The sequence below is a fragment of the Podarcis gaigeae genome (genome assembly GCF_964106915.1).
Source record: "Podarcis gaigeae genome assembly, chromosome: 17".
Classification (NCBI taxonomy): domain Eukaryota; kingdom Metazoa; phylum Chordata; class Lepidosauria; order Squamata; family Lacertidae; genus Podarcis; species Podarcis gaigeae.
Genome location: NC_139694.1, coordinates 28,542,481 through 28,558,645, shown reverse-complemented (window position 1 = coordinate 28,558,645; position 16,165 = coordinate 28,542,481). Strand labels below are relative to the sequence as shown.

The 16,165-nt window shown below is 47.7% G+C and overlaps 1 long non-coding RNA gene across 1 annotated transcript in view; it reads left to right on the top strand.

Annotated features, from left to right (window-relative positions):
• The window catches only part of LOC310835303, a 481,690-nt gene that overhangs the window by 165,338 nt on the left and 300,187 nt on the right, over positions 1-16,165 (top strand). The window lies entirely within an intron of this gene.

Here is a 16,165-nt window from a genome sequence, read left to right as displayed (position 1 = left end):
ACAGGGCAGAGAGATTATTGCAAATTGCTCTTGGCCTTTAAAGAAAAGCATGGGCATCCTCTGTAAGTTGGAAAATAAATTACTGGGTGATAAAGGATAGACTCATAAAAGAGCCCCCAAAATGTATGGTTACATTTTTAATGACTTCTACTGTGCCTTCAACACATGTCAATACAGTGGTACCTCGGGTTACATATGCTTCAGGTTACATACGCTTCAGTTTACAGACTCTGCTACCCCAGAAATATTACCTTGGGTTAAGAACTTTGCTTCAGAATAAGAACAGAAATCGTGCTCCGAGCGGCGTGGCAGCAGCAGGAGGCCCCATTAGCTAAAGTGGTGCTTCAGGTTAAGAACAGTTTCAGGTTAAGAACGGACCTCTGGAACAAATTAAGTACTTAACCCGAGGTACCACTGTATTAGCAAGGAAAACTTTTCATGCCACTTTGTTTTATGTGCTGGGAAAAGCTTCACATTATATGTGTCTCCATGCAAAGTAGTTGTTAAAGGCACAGGAGTACTGCTAGTACAAAAAGTTGGCAACCTCACTATCTACGTATTGACTCATCGTAAAGTTTAAATATTTTGCTAACAACTCTTGAAAAGCACAACGATGGTCTAGATCAGGGGTCAGCAATGCTTACCGGGCATGGGCCAGATCACTCCCGTGGAGATCCTCTGTGGGCCTGACTGGCACAGTGCAACGCCGAAAACCGTGTCTGTGCATGCCCAAACGCTGAAAATCACGCCTGCGCAGAAGCGATTTTCAGCATCTGGGCATGCGCAGAAGAGATTTTCGGCACTGTGGACATGCGCAGACACGATTTCCAGCATCTGGGCATGTGCAGACACGATTTTCAGCTTCTGGGCATGCACAGAAGTGATTTCTAGAGCCGTGGAAGAGAATACCCGCACCGTGCTGTGCCAGTTTAGCACAGCACGGGGGACTCACCGAGTGGGCAGCTTGGTTCGGGGGTGGTTAAGCGACCCTCATGGGCCACTTCCGGCCCATGGGCCTTAGCTTGCTGACCTCTGGTCTAGATCCCAGAAAAAGGCAAACACTACTATTAGTGTTACCACCAGAGTAGCCCTGGAGTCGGAAGAGTTTATTAGTCTTTAGTCTCCATTGGCCATAACGAAATCATAATATGCAATAGCCGCATAGAAAATTTTAAGAGAACCACTTGTCATTGAAACAATCCACACCAGAAACACTGTACAGTGGTACCTCGGGTTACATACGCTTCAGGTTACAGACTCCGCTAACCCAGAAATAGTGCTTCAGGTTAAGAACTTTGCTTCAGGATGAGAACAGAAATCGGGCCTCCGGCGGCGCGGCAGCAGCAGGAGGCCCCATTAGCTAAAGTGGTGCTTCAGGTTAAGAACAGTTTCAGGTTAAGTACGGCTGTCCGGAATGAATTAAGTACTTAGGAGGCTGTGGACTCTCCTTCCTGGAGGTTTTTAAGCAGACCACCTGTTATGTATGATCTAGGTGAGATTCCTACATTGCACAGGGTTGGACTGGGTCTCTTCCAACGCTATGATTCTATTATTCTGAACCTTGCTGAAACTAAACTGATCTAAACTAAACTGAAGAATGGCAGATGAAGGTGATGGATTTTTCGGAGCTAGCCGACCTAACCGGAAGACTCCACGACCAGAAGGAGGAGGAGTATCAGGAAGAGTGGATTAAATTTAATGATTACTTAGTTAAATATGTTAAGTTAAATTAACTGAAAACAGCTTGCAGATACTTAATTGGCTTAGGATTTTATTTATGTTAAGTGATGAATTAATATTTCATAATGTGAAGGTCTAAAGATGTTAATGTTTAAGTTAAATTTTATAAGAACTGTGATTTGGAAAACCATTAAAAGGATATGCAATGAAATTCAACCAAGGGGAAGTGAGGAAGTCACTTAACAATGTTAATAAGTGTAATTTTCAATAAGGCTATGATTTATGTTTGTTTGTCTTATGTGTTTGTTTGTTTGTTTGTTTGTTTGTTTGTTTGTTTGTTTGTTTATAATGTTGTGAAAACCCCCCAAAAAATTGGGGGGAAATGACCGCTCCCCACTTAAAACGGGGGGCGCCTTTTGCGTGGACGCGTGCAGCCCCTGGATCTGGAGCGGCTCCATCAGCATAGGCTTGGCTTTGCCTTCCCTCAGGTGGGATACCTGGAGGTCCCCGCCTGCCTCAGTCAGTTGTCCAATCCCACCTGGGGGAAGCGTTGCCAGGGAAACCAGGCCAGGTAGGGGGAGGGATTACCTGCCCATACAATAGAGGGTGGATCTTAATTGGTAATCCTCACTTGGCTCCAGAGCTTCTCCCACCCTACCCACCCTCAGTTAATGTCTTCTTTTGCAGGTTAACTTTTCTTCATAGGTTTTGCAGGTTAACCTGTCTCCACAGGTATGCGGGCGCTGCTACGATAAGGTTGCTGTTAAAGGGCCGGAAAGGAATTTCTCTGCATTGGCAGGTTTTGCCTTTCCCGTAGCAAAACGTCACAACTTTGGCGGTATCAGGCCTTGGGCGGAATCCTTTAGTCCATCTTCCTCTTTGCGGCGGCGATACCAGGGTTCCCCGTTAAAGGGGTTTTTGAAGGGAGGCTTTGGCCGTACGCCGAAAGGTCGTCATTGCTCTCCCCTGCGGTGGCGGCGTTACGGGGGCAGCTATCTCTGCTTGAACATATGTTCTCCAGAGCCGGCCCACCCACCCACCCCCCCACACACACACACTGGATAACCCTGATGCTCCCTAGGTCCCCGGCTGAGGACTAGGGAGGGAGAACGCCCAATGCCTGAGCCAAGGTCTACCCACATTTGAAATTTAATAAAGTTGTGGCCAATTTAATCCCATAGCACATTGTCTAGAGTCGTTATTCCACATGACGGGGGGGGGGGAACCACTCGGGATGTGGGGACTCCGCCTGTCCACGCAAAGAAACTAAACTGATCTGGGTGTGGTCAATGCCTGGACAGGAGGCTCCAAAGAATCCTATGTATATCCCCTTCATTTCCAGCAGGGACTAAAGAGAGAATTTTTTTTAAAAATGTATTTTTATTAAAGATTTTCTTGATTTACAAAAGTGTGTGCAATGTCTCTCTCTCGTATTTTTTTCCATGTAACATTTTTACAAATCAGTTTCATTTGTTGAGACATTAAGAAGAAAGGGGGGAAAGAGGTGGAGGGGGGAGAGATGAGTGGGGGTGGGGTTAGGTGACAATGTTTCTATTTTACTTAATATATGTAGGGACAAACCTAGACAGCATCTTTAAAAGCAGAGATATCACCTTGCCAACAAAGGTCCATATACTTAAAGCTATGGTCTTCCCAGTAGTGATGTATGGAAGTGAGAGCTGGACCATAAAGAAGGCTGATCACCAAAGAATTGATGCTTTTAAATTCTGGTGCTGGAGGAGACTCTTGAGAGTCCCATGGACTGCAAGAAGATCAAACCTATCCATTCTGAAGGAAATCAGCCCTGAGTGCTCACTGGAAGGAGAGATCCTGAAGCTGAGGCTCCAAGACTTTGGCCACCTCATGAGAAGAGAAGACTCCCTGGAAAAGACCCTGAAGTTGGGAAAGATGGAGGGCACAAGGAGAAGGGGATGACAGAGGACGAGATGGTTGGACAGTGTTCTGGAAGCTACCAGCATGAGTTTGACCATGCTGCAGGAGGCAGTGGAAGACAGGAGTGCCTGGCATGCTCTGGTCCATGGGGTCACAAAGAGTCGAACACGACTAAATGACTAAACAACAACAACATGTAGAGTTTGTTGTCAGCATTGCTTGTGCAGGTTCTTTGCTGTTTACTTATGTTCATTTGATGGTGAGCGAGGTTGGGGTTGGCTTAGGGTGTGGTTGATCATTTTATTTTATTTTAAACCACCCTGTGTATTAGCCACAGATAAACCTTTTGGTTGGGCCTCATCGAGAATTGCATTCTGATGTGCCACACCACATCCAAATCTCTGCCTTATCCACTTTCACAGTGTAGAAGTCCCACATTATTTTGTTCTAGGGGGAAAAGAATCTCAGGAATATCTCAGGAATACGTAAACTGCTTGCTGCCAAGTTGGGAAGTTTCTGAATTCTTTCCACTGGCTATTTATTCAAGGGTGTTTCTAGCAATCCATTTGTGATCTACACTCTAACTGCCATAGCTTAGGGGATATTAGTGGCGTAGGTGGGGGGAAACATCTGCACATAAAAAGTAAAGCGCTCATACTGTATCTGAAGTATTTTTGAAGCTCTATCTTCCCCAGTAAAGGGACCCCTGAACATTAGGTCCAGTCGTGGCCGACTCTGGGGTTGTGGCGCTCATCTCGCTTTATTGGCTGAGGGAGCCGGCGTACATTTTCCGGGTCATGTGGCCAGCATGACTAAGCCGCTTCTGGTGAACCAGAGCAGCGCATGGAAACGCCGTTTACCTTCCCGCCAGAGCGGTACTTATTTATCCACTTGCACTTTGACGTGCTTTCAAACTGCTAGGTTGGCAGGAGCAGGGACCGAGCAACGGGAGCTCTCCCCGTCGTGGGGATTCAAACCGCCAACCTTCTGATCGGCAAGTCCTAGGCTCTGTGGTTTAGCCCACAGCACCACAGAGCCACCCATCTTCCCCAGTAACATACTCTTATTCCTCTGTGACTTCAGCTGCTCTGGTTAAATAGTAGCAGAATCTGCTGCCATTATTGTGTGATCACTAGGTGGAGCCATTGTCTCAAGATTATTCATAGAAAGTGCAGCAGAGTTTATTTCTGTCTGTCCTAGAAGAACAAAATGTTTTCACTTCCAGATGATTGTAGCTTTTTGCCTAAGGTTTTTCAGTTTGCCCAAATCAAGTCCATTTAATGTACCCAAGCTGGGGTTTATTTTAGGTCTAAGTTGCATTCATTTGTGTTTGGTATTCTTTTTAAACTTCGCCAGGGACGTAGCAAGGTATTCTTTCTATTCCAGATTTTGGATGGAGATTCTGTAGCCAGAATTTTTATCCAGCATTCTCAAGCACACATTATTTCTTTCTGGGACTGTAATTTTCAGTGTCCAAAAGAGCAAGTTTGGGAGCATGTCAGTTTCACTTTAGTATTGTGAAAGAATACAAATTGTGAAGCAAGGTTTCGAGCAACCACAGTATCCAGAACTCATTATCAGGAATAAATAATGTTTAATTCCATATATATATATATATATATATATATATATATATACACACACACACACATGCATACAAAAAAATTTATTGGTTTTCCACAAATTTTTAAACACAAACAAATAAACAACCAACCATAAATCCTAACCTTATTAAAACTAATCTTATTAATATTGTTAATCGACTTCCTCGTATCCCCTTGGTTGAATTTCAGTGTATATCATTTTAACAGTTTTCCAAAACCTATATTCTCATAAAATTAACTTAGTCACTTAACATCTTTCTTTCTTTCCTAATCTAAATTTCAACATACTAATTTATCACATTACATATTTAAATCCCAAGCCTATCTGGTATTTGCAAGCTTTTCCAATTAATTTAACTTAACATATTTAACTAAATAATCTTTAAATTTCGTCCATTCTTCCTGGTAATCCTCCTCCTTCTGATCACGGACTCTTCCGGTCAGGTCAGCTAGCTCCAAAAAGTCCATCATCTTCATCTGCCAGTCTTCCATTGTTGGTATTTCTTGTGTTTTCCAATTCTTAGCTAATAAAATTCAAACAGCAGTTGTGGCATACAAAAATAATTTGACATCTTTCTTGGGCAATTCTAAACTTGTTATTCCATGCAGAAAGGCCTCTTTCTTTCTTTTTTTCAATTCATTATAGATCTTCTCCCAGAAGTCTTTCACCTTGGGGCAGGTCCACCACGTATGATAGAAGGTACAAAGTTGAATTCCTTATAATCAGGGCCTAAATGCTGGAAAAAATACCAGTTGCTGCAAACCACAGGGGAGGCTGTTTCTCTTGTGCTCATGTTCTACTTGTGAGTTTCCCATAATAAGCATCTGGTTGGTCACTGTGAGAACAGGGTGCTGAAGTAGACAGACCATTTGCCTGATCTAGCAAGCTATTCTTATGGTCTTATGAAACATGAAACATCTGTCTGAAAATAGCACCGAGTGTTGCTCTGATCTCTCCTGTTTGAGGACTCTCTGTAGGGTGAAGGAAAGCAATTCTGCAGCTGCTCAGAGACACTGTGATGGCTTGGGAATCTGATTCAGAGGCTGAACCTGAGAAATCCCAGCCTGCACAGGAGTCCCCGCCTCCAGGACCAGCTGAGTCGGGGCAGGGGCTTGAACCTGAAGGGGCCTCACCTGTGCCGGATCCTCAGGAGCAGACACCAGCTGAATCCGCTCTGGCTCCGAAGGTGATGGAGGACCCATTGTCTGCAGGTGCTCCTCTCCCAGCCCCGTCAGGGGAAGGTGAAGCTGCCTCTGGGTCCAGTAACCCTCCAGCCTCTCCTGAGCTGCAGAGGCTCAGGGCAGAGAGGCGGAGGGAATTAAGTTCTCGCAGGAGGAGTGCTCGCCTCCAGGCCAGGAGAGGCAAGTCACCTGTGGACCGGTGCCACCCTATGCCTCAGAGGAGATAAAGGCCAACCCACCCAGTCCCAGGTTGCGGGAGCAACATCGTTGGTTACCTGTTCCTGCCGGCACCCTGTCCTGCTTTCTGCCAGAGTTCCTGACCAGGCCCGACTCCCTGCCTTGGACCCTGCTTCAGCCTCGGACTGGACACGGACCACGCCGCACGGTAACCCGCCCCCCCCCCGGACCAGCACAGACACTTTCATCTATCCATACTTAATACATCCTAAGAATATTTATCACCCACCATCTGCCTAGAGGCAGGTTTCCTTCTGCACTCAAGACCGCACATGTGGCGATCCCTCCTGAATGTTGTCGTTCCCGTACACACATCCCCTAATGCAGCAGTTGCCAACATCTTTGGATCAATGGGCACATTGCAGATTTTGAGGGCACCAGTAAAATGCTGTAGTTACACAGTGGTCATAGTCTATTTCAACTAGGGGCACCTGTAAAAAAATTGCTGCTATGTGCTGGTGTGGCATAACACAAATAGCAGCCATCAGGATCATGGCATAACACATGGGCGCAACATCTGGGGGGGCGCTCGCACTCACAGCTCTCTGCTAAAATCCACTGCTAAAATCCACGGGTTAGGGGGCGCAAATTACTTGCCTTGCCCCGGGTGCTGACAACCCACGCTACGCCACTGCAGCCACCCCCAACAATTTTATGTTTAGCGTGGGACGTCTGTGCTGCTGCTCAGGCTGGTTTTGTGAGGGCTTAGCAGCAGAAATGTTCAAGAAAGGAGCAAAGACTCCTATTGCAAGCCCTGGCCTGAAGTTTGGGCCAAGGCTTCATAAGACTCCAGCCAACGTACTTGTAGGGAGACCAGTTGACATCTGAGGGCATTCTTCTGTAAGCATGCACAGTCTCATGTTTAAGAACAGAGGCCTACACTTTGAGCTACCCCTGAATTGTGGTTGTTGTGGTTTCTTCCGTCTTGGTTAATCAGGAGGCAGGTGCTCAGCTAAGAAAGGGAAGACTCCCACTTTCACTGCTTCCAAGGGGTTCAACAACCCTTAGATCTTGCACCAGGTCCTGGGCGCCACAAGATTAAGTCTAGAGTCACTGTCCCTCACAGTTGGCTCCATGATCAGCTCTTCTAGGGCACAGTCATTTAAGGAAGCTGGAAATTGTGGGAATGTTCAGGGATGCAGGAGAGGATATATTGTTTGATTATAGCCTTTCCAACTTGTGTAAACAAGTTCACAATTTAGCAGAGTAACATTCCCCTTTCTAAACTCACAGCTGATGTGTTTGCTCAGGCTCACTAAAGCCTCTATAATAACTGTTCTGGTATTTTCCCCTTATTCCCTCATAAAAGATAAGACACGACATAGTCTTCTATAAAAGTATAAAAAGTGTTTACTCACTCACAATCGGATCCCAGAAGGCAGACTTAGCTTAGAAAAGTAATGTACACCTGGAAACTATCTCATAAGGAGACAGTTCCTTTGTCCTCTCTTGGCTGGAGGCCAAGAGAGCATCTTTGGCTAAGCAGATGTTGCTTCTTCAATGCATGTAGTCAAAGAGAAAGAGATGGCTGCCTTGCCCTATGCTTTTGTCGTTACCTGCACAGGTGAGGCCACGCCTACCTCTAGGCACATGCAGAGAAAGTCTGTCCCAGCCCAGAAGGAAACAGGAAGTTTACCTGCTGGCTGGACAAACATTCCTCCCCATGTGTAAACATGTTCACTCTAGGAATGTTGTACTTGACTGCTCTTGTGTTTCACATCTCACAGGCGCCGCACAGGGGCGCTGCAGCGATCCGCCCAGGGGGGACACAGGAGGCCACTGAGTCTCTTTGGTTTGCTGATCAGAAGGTCAGCGGTTCGAATCCCTGTGACGGAGTGAGTTCCCATTGCTCTGCCTCAGCTTCTGCCAACCTAAAGTTCAAAAGCATAACAGTGCAAGTAGATAAATAGGTACCACAGTGGCGGGAAGGTAAACAGTGTTTCCGTGCACTCTGGTTTCCGTCACGGTGTCCCATTGCACCAGAAGCAGTTTAGTCCTGCTGCCCACATGACCCGGAAAGCTGTCTGTGGACAAACGCCGGCTCCCTCAGCCTGAAAGCAAGATAAGTGCTGCAACCCCATAGTCGCCTTTGACTGGACTTAACCACCCAAGAGTCCCTTACTGTTTTACCTTTAAACTTGAGGACCCTCTTGACTGAATGTGGCTTCAGATTGGAATGTTGCATTAACAGGATGCTGTAACCTTAAGCCACATTCAGCCATCATTCATCAGCACATTTGAGAAACACTGGACTGGTTGCTGGGGAAAAGTCCCTCTCCTCCATAACCAAGCACTCACAACTCAAGATCAAGTCATAAAACTTTCAGGGCCAAGCAATAAGCAAGTCGGTTTTTGGATATAGCTTCTAGCCTCCATAGTCGTTATGGAAACAATTGACATTCACTTATCACAGCATTGGCAGGGACTGTCGCATTGCCTCTGACCCATCATCCTTCAAGCAGATGTCAAGTCATGGTCCTTCCCAAGTCTCAGCACAACAAACACCTTCCAGAGCCAGAGAAACAAACAAGTACCTCGCCCATATAAAGGTCAAGGTGCCAATCACAATATTTCCCAATGGCCAAGAGTCCTGGGATAATGCTAACACGCCATATCAAGTAAGTACATTATAGGGAAGGTTATAAGGAAGTAAGTACATTATAAGGAAGGGGAGTTATGTTATATTATAAGGAAGGGGAGAATATTTGAGGGAGTTATGTGTCCACTAGAATTGGAGTTTGGGGTAGCTTGCATTCAGAAATAATTTTATTTCCCCGTAATGACAATCTCCAGCACCCCATAAGAAATGAAATTGAAGAATTGATCTTATTTTTCAAACACGGGATGGCTTCAGTATTAAAATTAACATATAAATTTAGCATCCATCTTATTTCTCCTCTCACGTCTGCCAAGCAAAGGCATATAAAGTATGAATCACTGAAACAGTGTAATGGGATGGGAGGAATCAAACTCATTTTTCAGAAATGTCGAGACAAATGCAAACCGAACGTGTTTACCATGAATGCAACAGATGTTCTGGAGGTGCCCCTGGGGGCGTCTTGGGAGGACTTGCTCTGAGGCTTGTGGTCAGATAGGAAAGCCAGCCCACCAAGTGGCAGGTCCTGGAAGAAGGAGAGTGAGAAATGTGGGAAGTTGCTCTTTCCAGTCAAACTATTTGTCCATCTAGCTTGGTGTTGCCTCCTCTGAGTTGTTCTCAGCGTCTCAAGCATCAAATGCCTCTTAACTCCTTATACTTCAGGCATAGGCAAACGCAGCCCTCCAGATGTTTGAGACTACAGTTCCCATCTGTCAGCTTCGCCTTTGAGCCAGTGCCACCAACTGGGCTCAACCTCTTCAGCCCCGACTAGGCCAGGCACTTCCAGAGAACTTCCACGCAGGAAGCAGGTCTCAGCGCTGTGGACCGACAACTCAGAGCTGTGAGCACCAAACTCACTTCCAGTAGTCAGCGGAGCACAGCAGAGCATGAACCACACAAACAACAGCTTCTGTAGAATAACTTCTTTTATTCTCTACAGCTACCATACAAACTAACTACAGACTAAATGGAGACGCTGGACTGCACTGAGTGTTACAGCTGCATGAGCAGCGACCTTATCTATACACAGATAACACTCAGACTCCCTTTGAAGTCAGGCTGGAGCGGAATAAGTAATGAGCAAAATCCGCCCCCTCCTTTCTGAAACATCAGCAGATTCTTGCAATGGGAGGGGTGAAATATCCTCACCATCATCCTTGACCACTGGTCCTATTAGCTAGGGATGATGGGAGTTGTAGTCCCAAAACATCTGGAGGGCCAAGTTTGCCTGTGCCTGTTCTACCTGGTCCTTCTTAAACTAGAGATGCCAGGGGCACTGAACCCAAGACCATCTTCACCTTATGACTGAGCAAGCTTGCTTCCCCAAGCTAATTTTTAACAAGGGGATTCTCTAGAGTTGAGTCATGGTTCTGCCTACTCCTGACTCCCTCCCACAGGCACTGAGAAAGAGGCAAAAGTCTCTTTCAATCCTACCTCCCACAGCACTGGGCATCTCAGCTAAAAGACAACAGGAAAGGGCACTTTCATTCTCACTAGCTCTCTGTGCAGCTCTCATGCATGAGGCAAATGAGAAGGAGCAGCTGAAACACAGAGATGGAGGACTCTGAGGGCCAAACTATGCATTATGATGAACACATTTTAGGAGCAAAAAAACTGTGCTTAAACCAGTATGTTTTTGGCAATTTTGGATGCTTCCCAGCCCAGATTCAGGGTCCTGTGCTGCTTTCCTGCCCCAAATCTTTGCCAGTTTGTATTGCCCCAATAGTGACAGCAGCCTGCTTCTTGGGAGAAAAGCAATGACAAACCTAGACAGCATCTTAAAAAGCAGAGACATCACCTTGCCAACAAAGGTCCATATAGTTCAAGCTACAGTTCTCCCAGTAGTGATGTATGGAAGTGAGAGCTGGACCATAAAGAAGGCTGATCGCCAAAGTATTGATGCTTTTGAATTAAGGTCTGGAGGAGACTCTTGAGAGTCCCATGGACTGTAAGAAAATCAAACCTCTCCATTCTGAAGGAAATCAGCCCTGAGTGCTCTCTGGAAGGACAGATCCTGAAGCTGAGGCTCCAATACTTTGGCCACCTCATGAGAAGAGAAGACTCCCTGGAAAAGACCCTGATGTTGGGAAAGATGGAGGGCACAAGGAGAAGGGGACGACAGAGGACGAGATGGTTGGACAGTGTTCTCGAAGCTACCAACATGAGTCTGACCAAACTGTGAGAGGCAGTGGAAGACAGGAGTGCCTGGTGTGCTCTGGTCCATGCGGTCATGAAGAGTCGGACACAACAAAACGACTAAACAACAACAATTGCCCCAATATGTGCTGCTTAGTGACGCCACCTTCAGATCACCGCCACCATCTGTAAAGGCTAATTGGGAACCTTGTTATAAAGGAATCAGGCAGCACAACTTTATGTGGCGAAATGGCTATGGTTGTTCCTCATTTTCAGCATCTGAAAGAGTTGGAGGCAGCGCTTGTAGGTTTGTTTGGTCATTAATTTGCAAAGATCCAAACTGCACTTCTGCCCCTGGCTCCAGAGAAGGTGAGATGCAAGCTTTTGCCAGCATGTGTGAGAGATTTGTATAGACTAATATGAAGGACATTTTTATTATAGGGATTAATCTGTGTTTATTGTTTTCATCACTGTCTGTTGAAGTCTTCTTCTTTTATGAGTCAAAGCCACACTTTGTTGATAAGGCAAAATATAAACGGACTAATCCAAACTATATGTCATGTGCTGGTTTTAAGGCATCCCATATGGTATAAAAAGTAGTATAAGCAGAAAAACCTGCTTATCTGGGGCCCAGTCACCAAGTATGTCAGGGATATTGCTTATCAGTGGCAAAACCCCCAAATATTTACATATGTTAAAACCTTATGCCAGCCCCTTGCTTAGCATCGTATTTTAATTAACAAAAGCATTCACCAGGTCATGCCTTATTTATCATAGGCCTAATAACAAGCTTTATTTGCAGGTAGGACCGTAATTTTATTTCCTGTGCTCATATTTTTTCTCTGATTATTTTATGCATATTCACATTGATTTTATTACCATTCGTACATCATTGTTGTTTTTTTGTGGTGGGAGAATTTCATGCGGAGATTTGTTTAAAATTCTTTAGAAACAAAAAGTTCCTTTAAGTAGGTTCCATTGCACAATATTGACATTTAGGCTACTGTCATGCTCATGAGGATGAACCTAAGCAAATGAATGGGGAATTTCCCCTCATGACAGTAGGGAGGTTTATATAGCCATAGAGCGTGGTCCCTTACTGTGCTGCAGAAGACAGTCGTGAGATACATTGCACTTCCCCCCCGGAACATCCCAGTCATGGCTGGGAGCCAGCAAGCATGCAAGGGACGCAGGTGGCGCTGTGGGTTAAAGCCTCAGCGCCTAGGACTTGCCGATCGAAAGGTCGGCGGTTCGAATCCCTGTGGCGGGGTGCGCTCCCGCTGCTCGGTCCCAGCGCCTGCCAACCTAGCAGTTCGAAAGCACCTCCGGGTGCAAGTAGATAAATAGGGACCGCTTACCAGCGGGAAGGTAAACGGCGTTTCCGTGTGCGGCTCTGGCTCGCCAGAGCAGCGATGTCACGCTGGCCACGTGACCCGGAAGTGTCTCCGGACAGCGCTGGCCCCTGGCCTCTTGAGTGAGATGGGCGCACAACCCCAGAGTCTGTCAAGACTGGCCCGTATGGGCAGGGGTACCTTTACCTTTACCTTTACATGCTCATGAGGATGAACCTAAGCAAATGAATGGGGAATTTCCCCTCATGACAGTAGGGAGGTTTATATAGCCATAGAGCGTGGTCCCTTACTGTGCTGCAGAAGACAGTCGTGAGATACATTGCACTTCCCCCCAGGAACATCCCAGTCATGGCTGGGAGCCAGCAAGCATGCAACCCAGTGGATGCGCTCTTTACAGCAACACTGCTGCATCACAGAGGAACACTTCCAACAAGTTAAAGGGAAAGGGACCCCTTACCATTAGGTCCAGTTGTGACCGACTCTGGGGTTGCGGCGCTCATCTCGCTTTATTGGCTGAGGGAACCGGGGTACAGCTTCCGGGTCATGTGGCTAGCATGACTAAGCTGCTTCTGGTGTACCAGAGCAGTGCACAGAAACGCCGTTTACCTTCCCGCCAGAGCAGTACCTATTTATCTACTTGCACTTTCAAACTGCTAGGTTGGCAGGAGCAGGGACCGAGCAATGGGTTAGTCTGTGTTAGTCCCTTGCATAGGGTTACCAGACATCCCCGGTTTCTGGGGACAGTCCCTGGATTTGCAAATCTGTCCCCGGACAAATTCCATCCCTGGGATGTCCCTAGATTTGCAAACCTGTCCCTGGGAAACGTGGCAGTGGCAGCCTCAGCAGCCCAGAGCCAGCCTGGTAGCGCAGTTGGCTCTGGTTGGCTTCAGGAGCTGCTAGCTGCTGGGCCACCCACCAGTTTTCCTCTCTGGAAGTCCCCATATGATGTGTCATGGGTGCAACAGGCTGCTGAGGCTGCCACTGCCGAAGGGGAACCGGGGATGTCCGGTGGTATAGATCTTCTGCCCCCTTCCCCCTTTGTTTTGACTGATCGGGGGAGGCTCGGGAGTCACAGATAGCTGGCCGTTGCCCAGTTTTTTTAAAAAACAGCGCATTTATGTTTCACGGGGTGCAGTGGCGTAGCGTGAGGGTGCGGGGGGGGCTGGCCGCACCGGGCGCAACATCTGGGGGTTAGGGTTAGGGGGCACATATCCACGGGTTAGGGGGTGCATATCCACGGGTTAGGGGGCACAAATTACTTGCCTTGCCCCGGGTGCTGACAACCCACGCTACGCCACTGACAGGGTGCGAAAGAAGGGCTTTGCACCTTGCCTGGCAGAGAAACCGCGTGCCTTGTGCCCCTCCTGAGCAACAGCTGCCCACCCGTGACTCCTGAGCCTCCCCCAAACAAAGGGGGAAGGGGGCAGGAGATCGGAGAAGGCTTGTTAGTCACGGGTGGGCAGCACACCATTGCCCAATGTTTTTTTTAACTCTGTGCATTTATGTTTCACAGGGCGCAAAAGAAAGGCTCTGCACATTTATACAATATGCATGTGTGCTTGGGCCCAGGGTCTTTTGCCTCACCATCCCCACTACTGACTGTTGCTACTCAGCTTCCAAAAAAAGTGTCCTCGGATTCATTGAAAAAAATCTGGTAACCATACCCTTGCAGCAAAGGGACGGCATTCTAATGCAGCACGCATTTGCCACCGGAAGCTCATCTGCTGCAACAGCCGCCAGCCAAGGCATGTTGGTGCTGAATTCCTGCACTGAGCAGTTGCAAGTGCACCAGTGAAACAGCACAGCAAAAGTGCCCTGCAGTGTTCTGGCAACAGGGCTGAATGACAACAAAGCAAGATGGGGTGACATTTGGTGTGGCGTGTGCGCCTTTGCCCCCACTCCCAACTGGAGGAGGCAGGCATGCAGGCAGGCAAGAGGACGAGCTGCCTGCCTCCTCCCCCTCAGTGGCGTAGCGTGGGGGGTGCAGGGGGGGCCAGCCGCACCGGGCACAACATCTGGGGGTTAGGGTTAGGGGGCGCAAATCCACGGGTTAGGGGGTGCAAATTACTTGCCTTGCCCCGGGTGCTGACAACCCACGCTACGCCACTGCTCCCCCTAACGGCTTGGGGTATGCTTGGGAGTCACGGGGGGCCGCCAGGGCACGATTGCCCCCGTTTCTGGCTGGAGGAGGCAGGCAGGCAGGTAGGGGAGAGGACGGGTGTCTTCCCTGAAGGGGGGTGACATTTGGCACACCCACTGCCCGTGACTCCCAAACCTACAGTGAGCAGCGGCCCATGAGGGCCGCCAGCAAAGCGACAAAACTCCCTTCCCCCAGCTCGCTGTAGGCTTGCAAGTCACAGGTTGGGGGGGTGACAAAAAAAAATTCCACACTGGGTACCACCTGACCTTGCTACACCTCCGTATGCTTGATTGGTTTCACTTGAATTTAAATCAACTCTTTAGTCCTGAGAAAGTTGCTATCATCAGAAGGTTCCAAGAAACAAAGATGCCATGGAAAACACTTGGGGTTGGTTCTCTGGCCCCCAGACTCAAATGCTGAATATTGTATGGTTCTAAGAATACAGAAGGGATGTGAGTGGCGCTGTGGGTTAAACCACAGAGCCTAGGACTTGCCGATCAGAAGGTCGGCGGTTCGAATCCCCACAACGGGGTGAGCTCCCGTTGCTCGGTCCCTGGCTCCTGCCAACGTAGCAGTTTGAAAGCACGTCAAAGTGCAAGTAGATAAATAGGTACCGCTCCAGCGGGAAGGTAAATGGCGTTTCCGTGCACTGCTCTGGTTCGCCAGAAGTGGCTTAGTCATGCTGGCCACATGACCTGGAAGCTGTACGCCGGCTCCCTCAGCCAGTAAAGTGAGATGAGCGCCGCAACCCCAGAGTCGGTCACGACTGGACCTAATGGTCAGGGGTCCTTTCACCTTTACCTTTAAGGATAGAGAGCTGCCGCTTCCTAGTCCCCTGACTTCATAAACCAAGAGGGAATAACTTAGTCACCTCATTTGACTGTGCCCAAATCACCTTATATTGAGGAAAGACATGTCACATTTCAAAAGTTGTAGTCCCCTCCGACAATAAGCCAGATTAATAGGCCATTTGAGATCTCCCCATGAGAATTGCCCAGTTGGATCAGTCTCAAAGTAGATCTTGTCCATGGTATCGGTATCAACGGTCACCTGAAGTAACCTGCCAGGTGCCCCCAGGAAACACAAGATCTCCTGACCAAGGCAGCCCCAACTATCTACTGCTCCCGGCTGCCCTGCATCATATGGCTATTTGCACCCCCTACTCTATAAAGTACTTATAAGAGAATGGTGTGTAAAGGTCCAAGACATCACGGCAGCAAAGTAAAAGAAGGGAGAGGCTGGCTCCTTTGCCATACACACAAGCCCTCTTTTCTCCCCACATTGCAGTTGCGTAGCATCATCTGTAGTTTGGACTTGTGGTTGCACCGAAGGTCCCTTCTGCCCT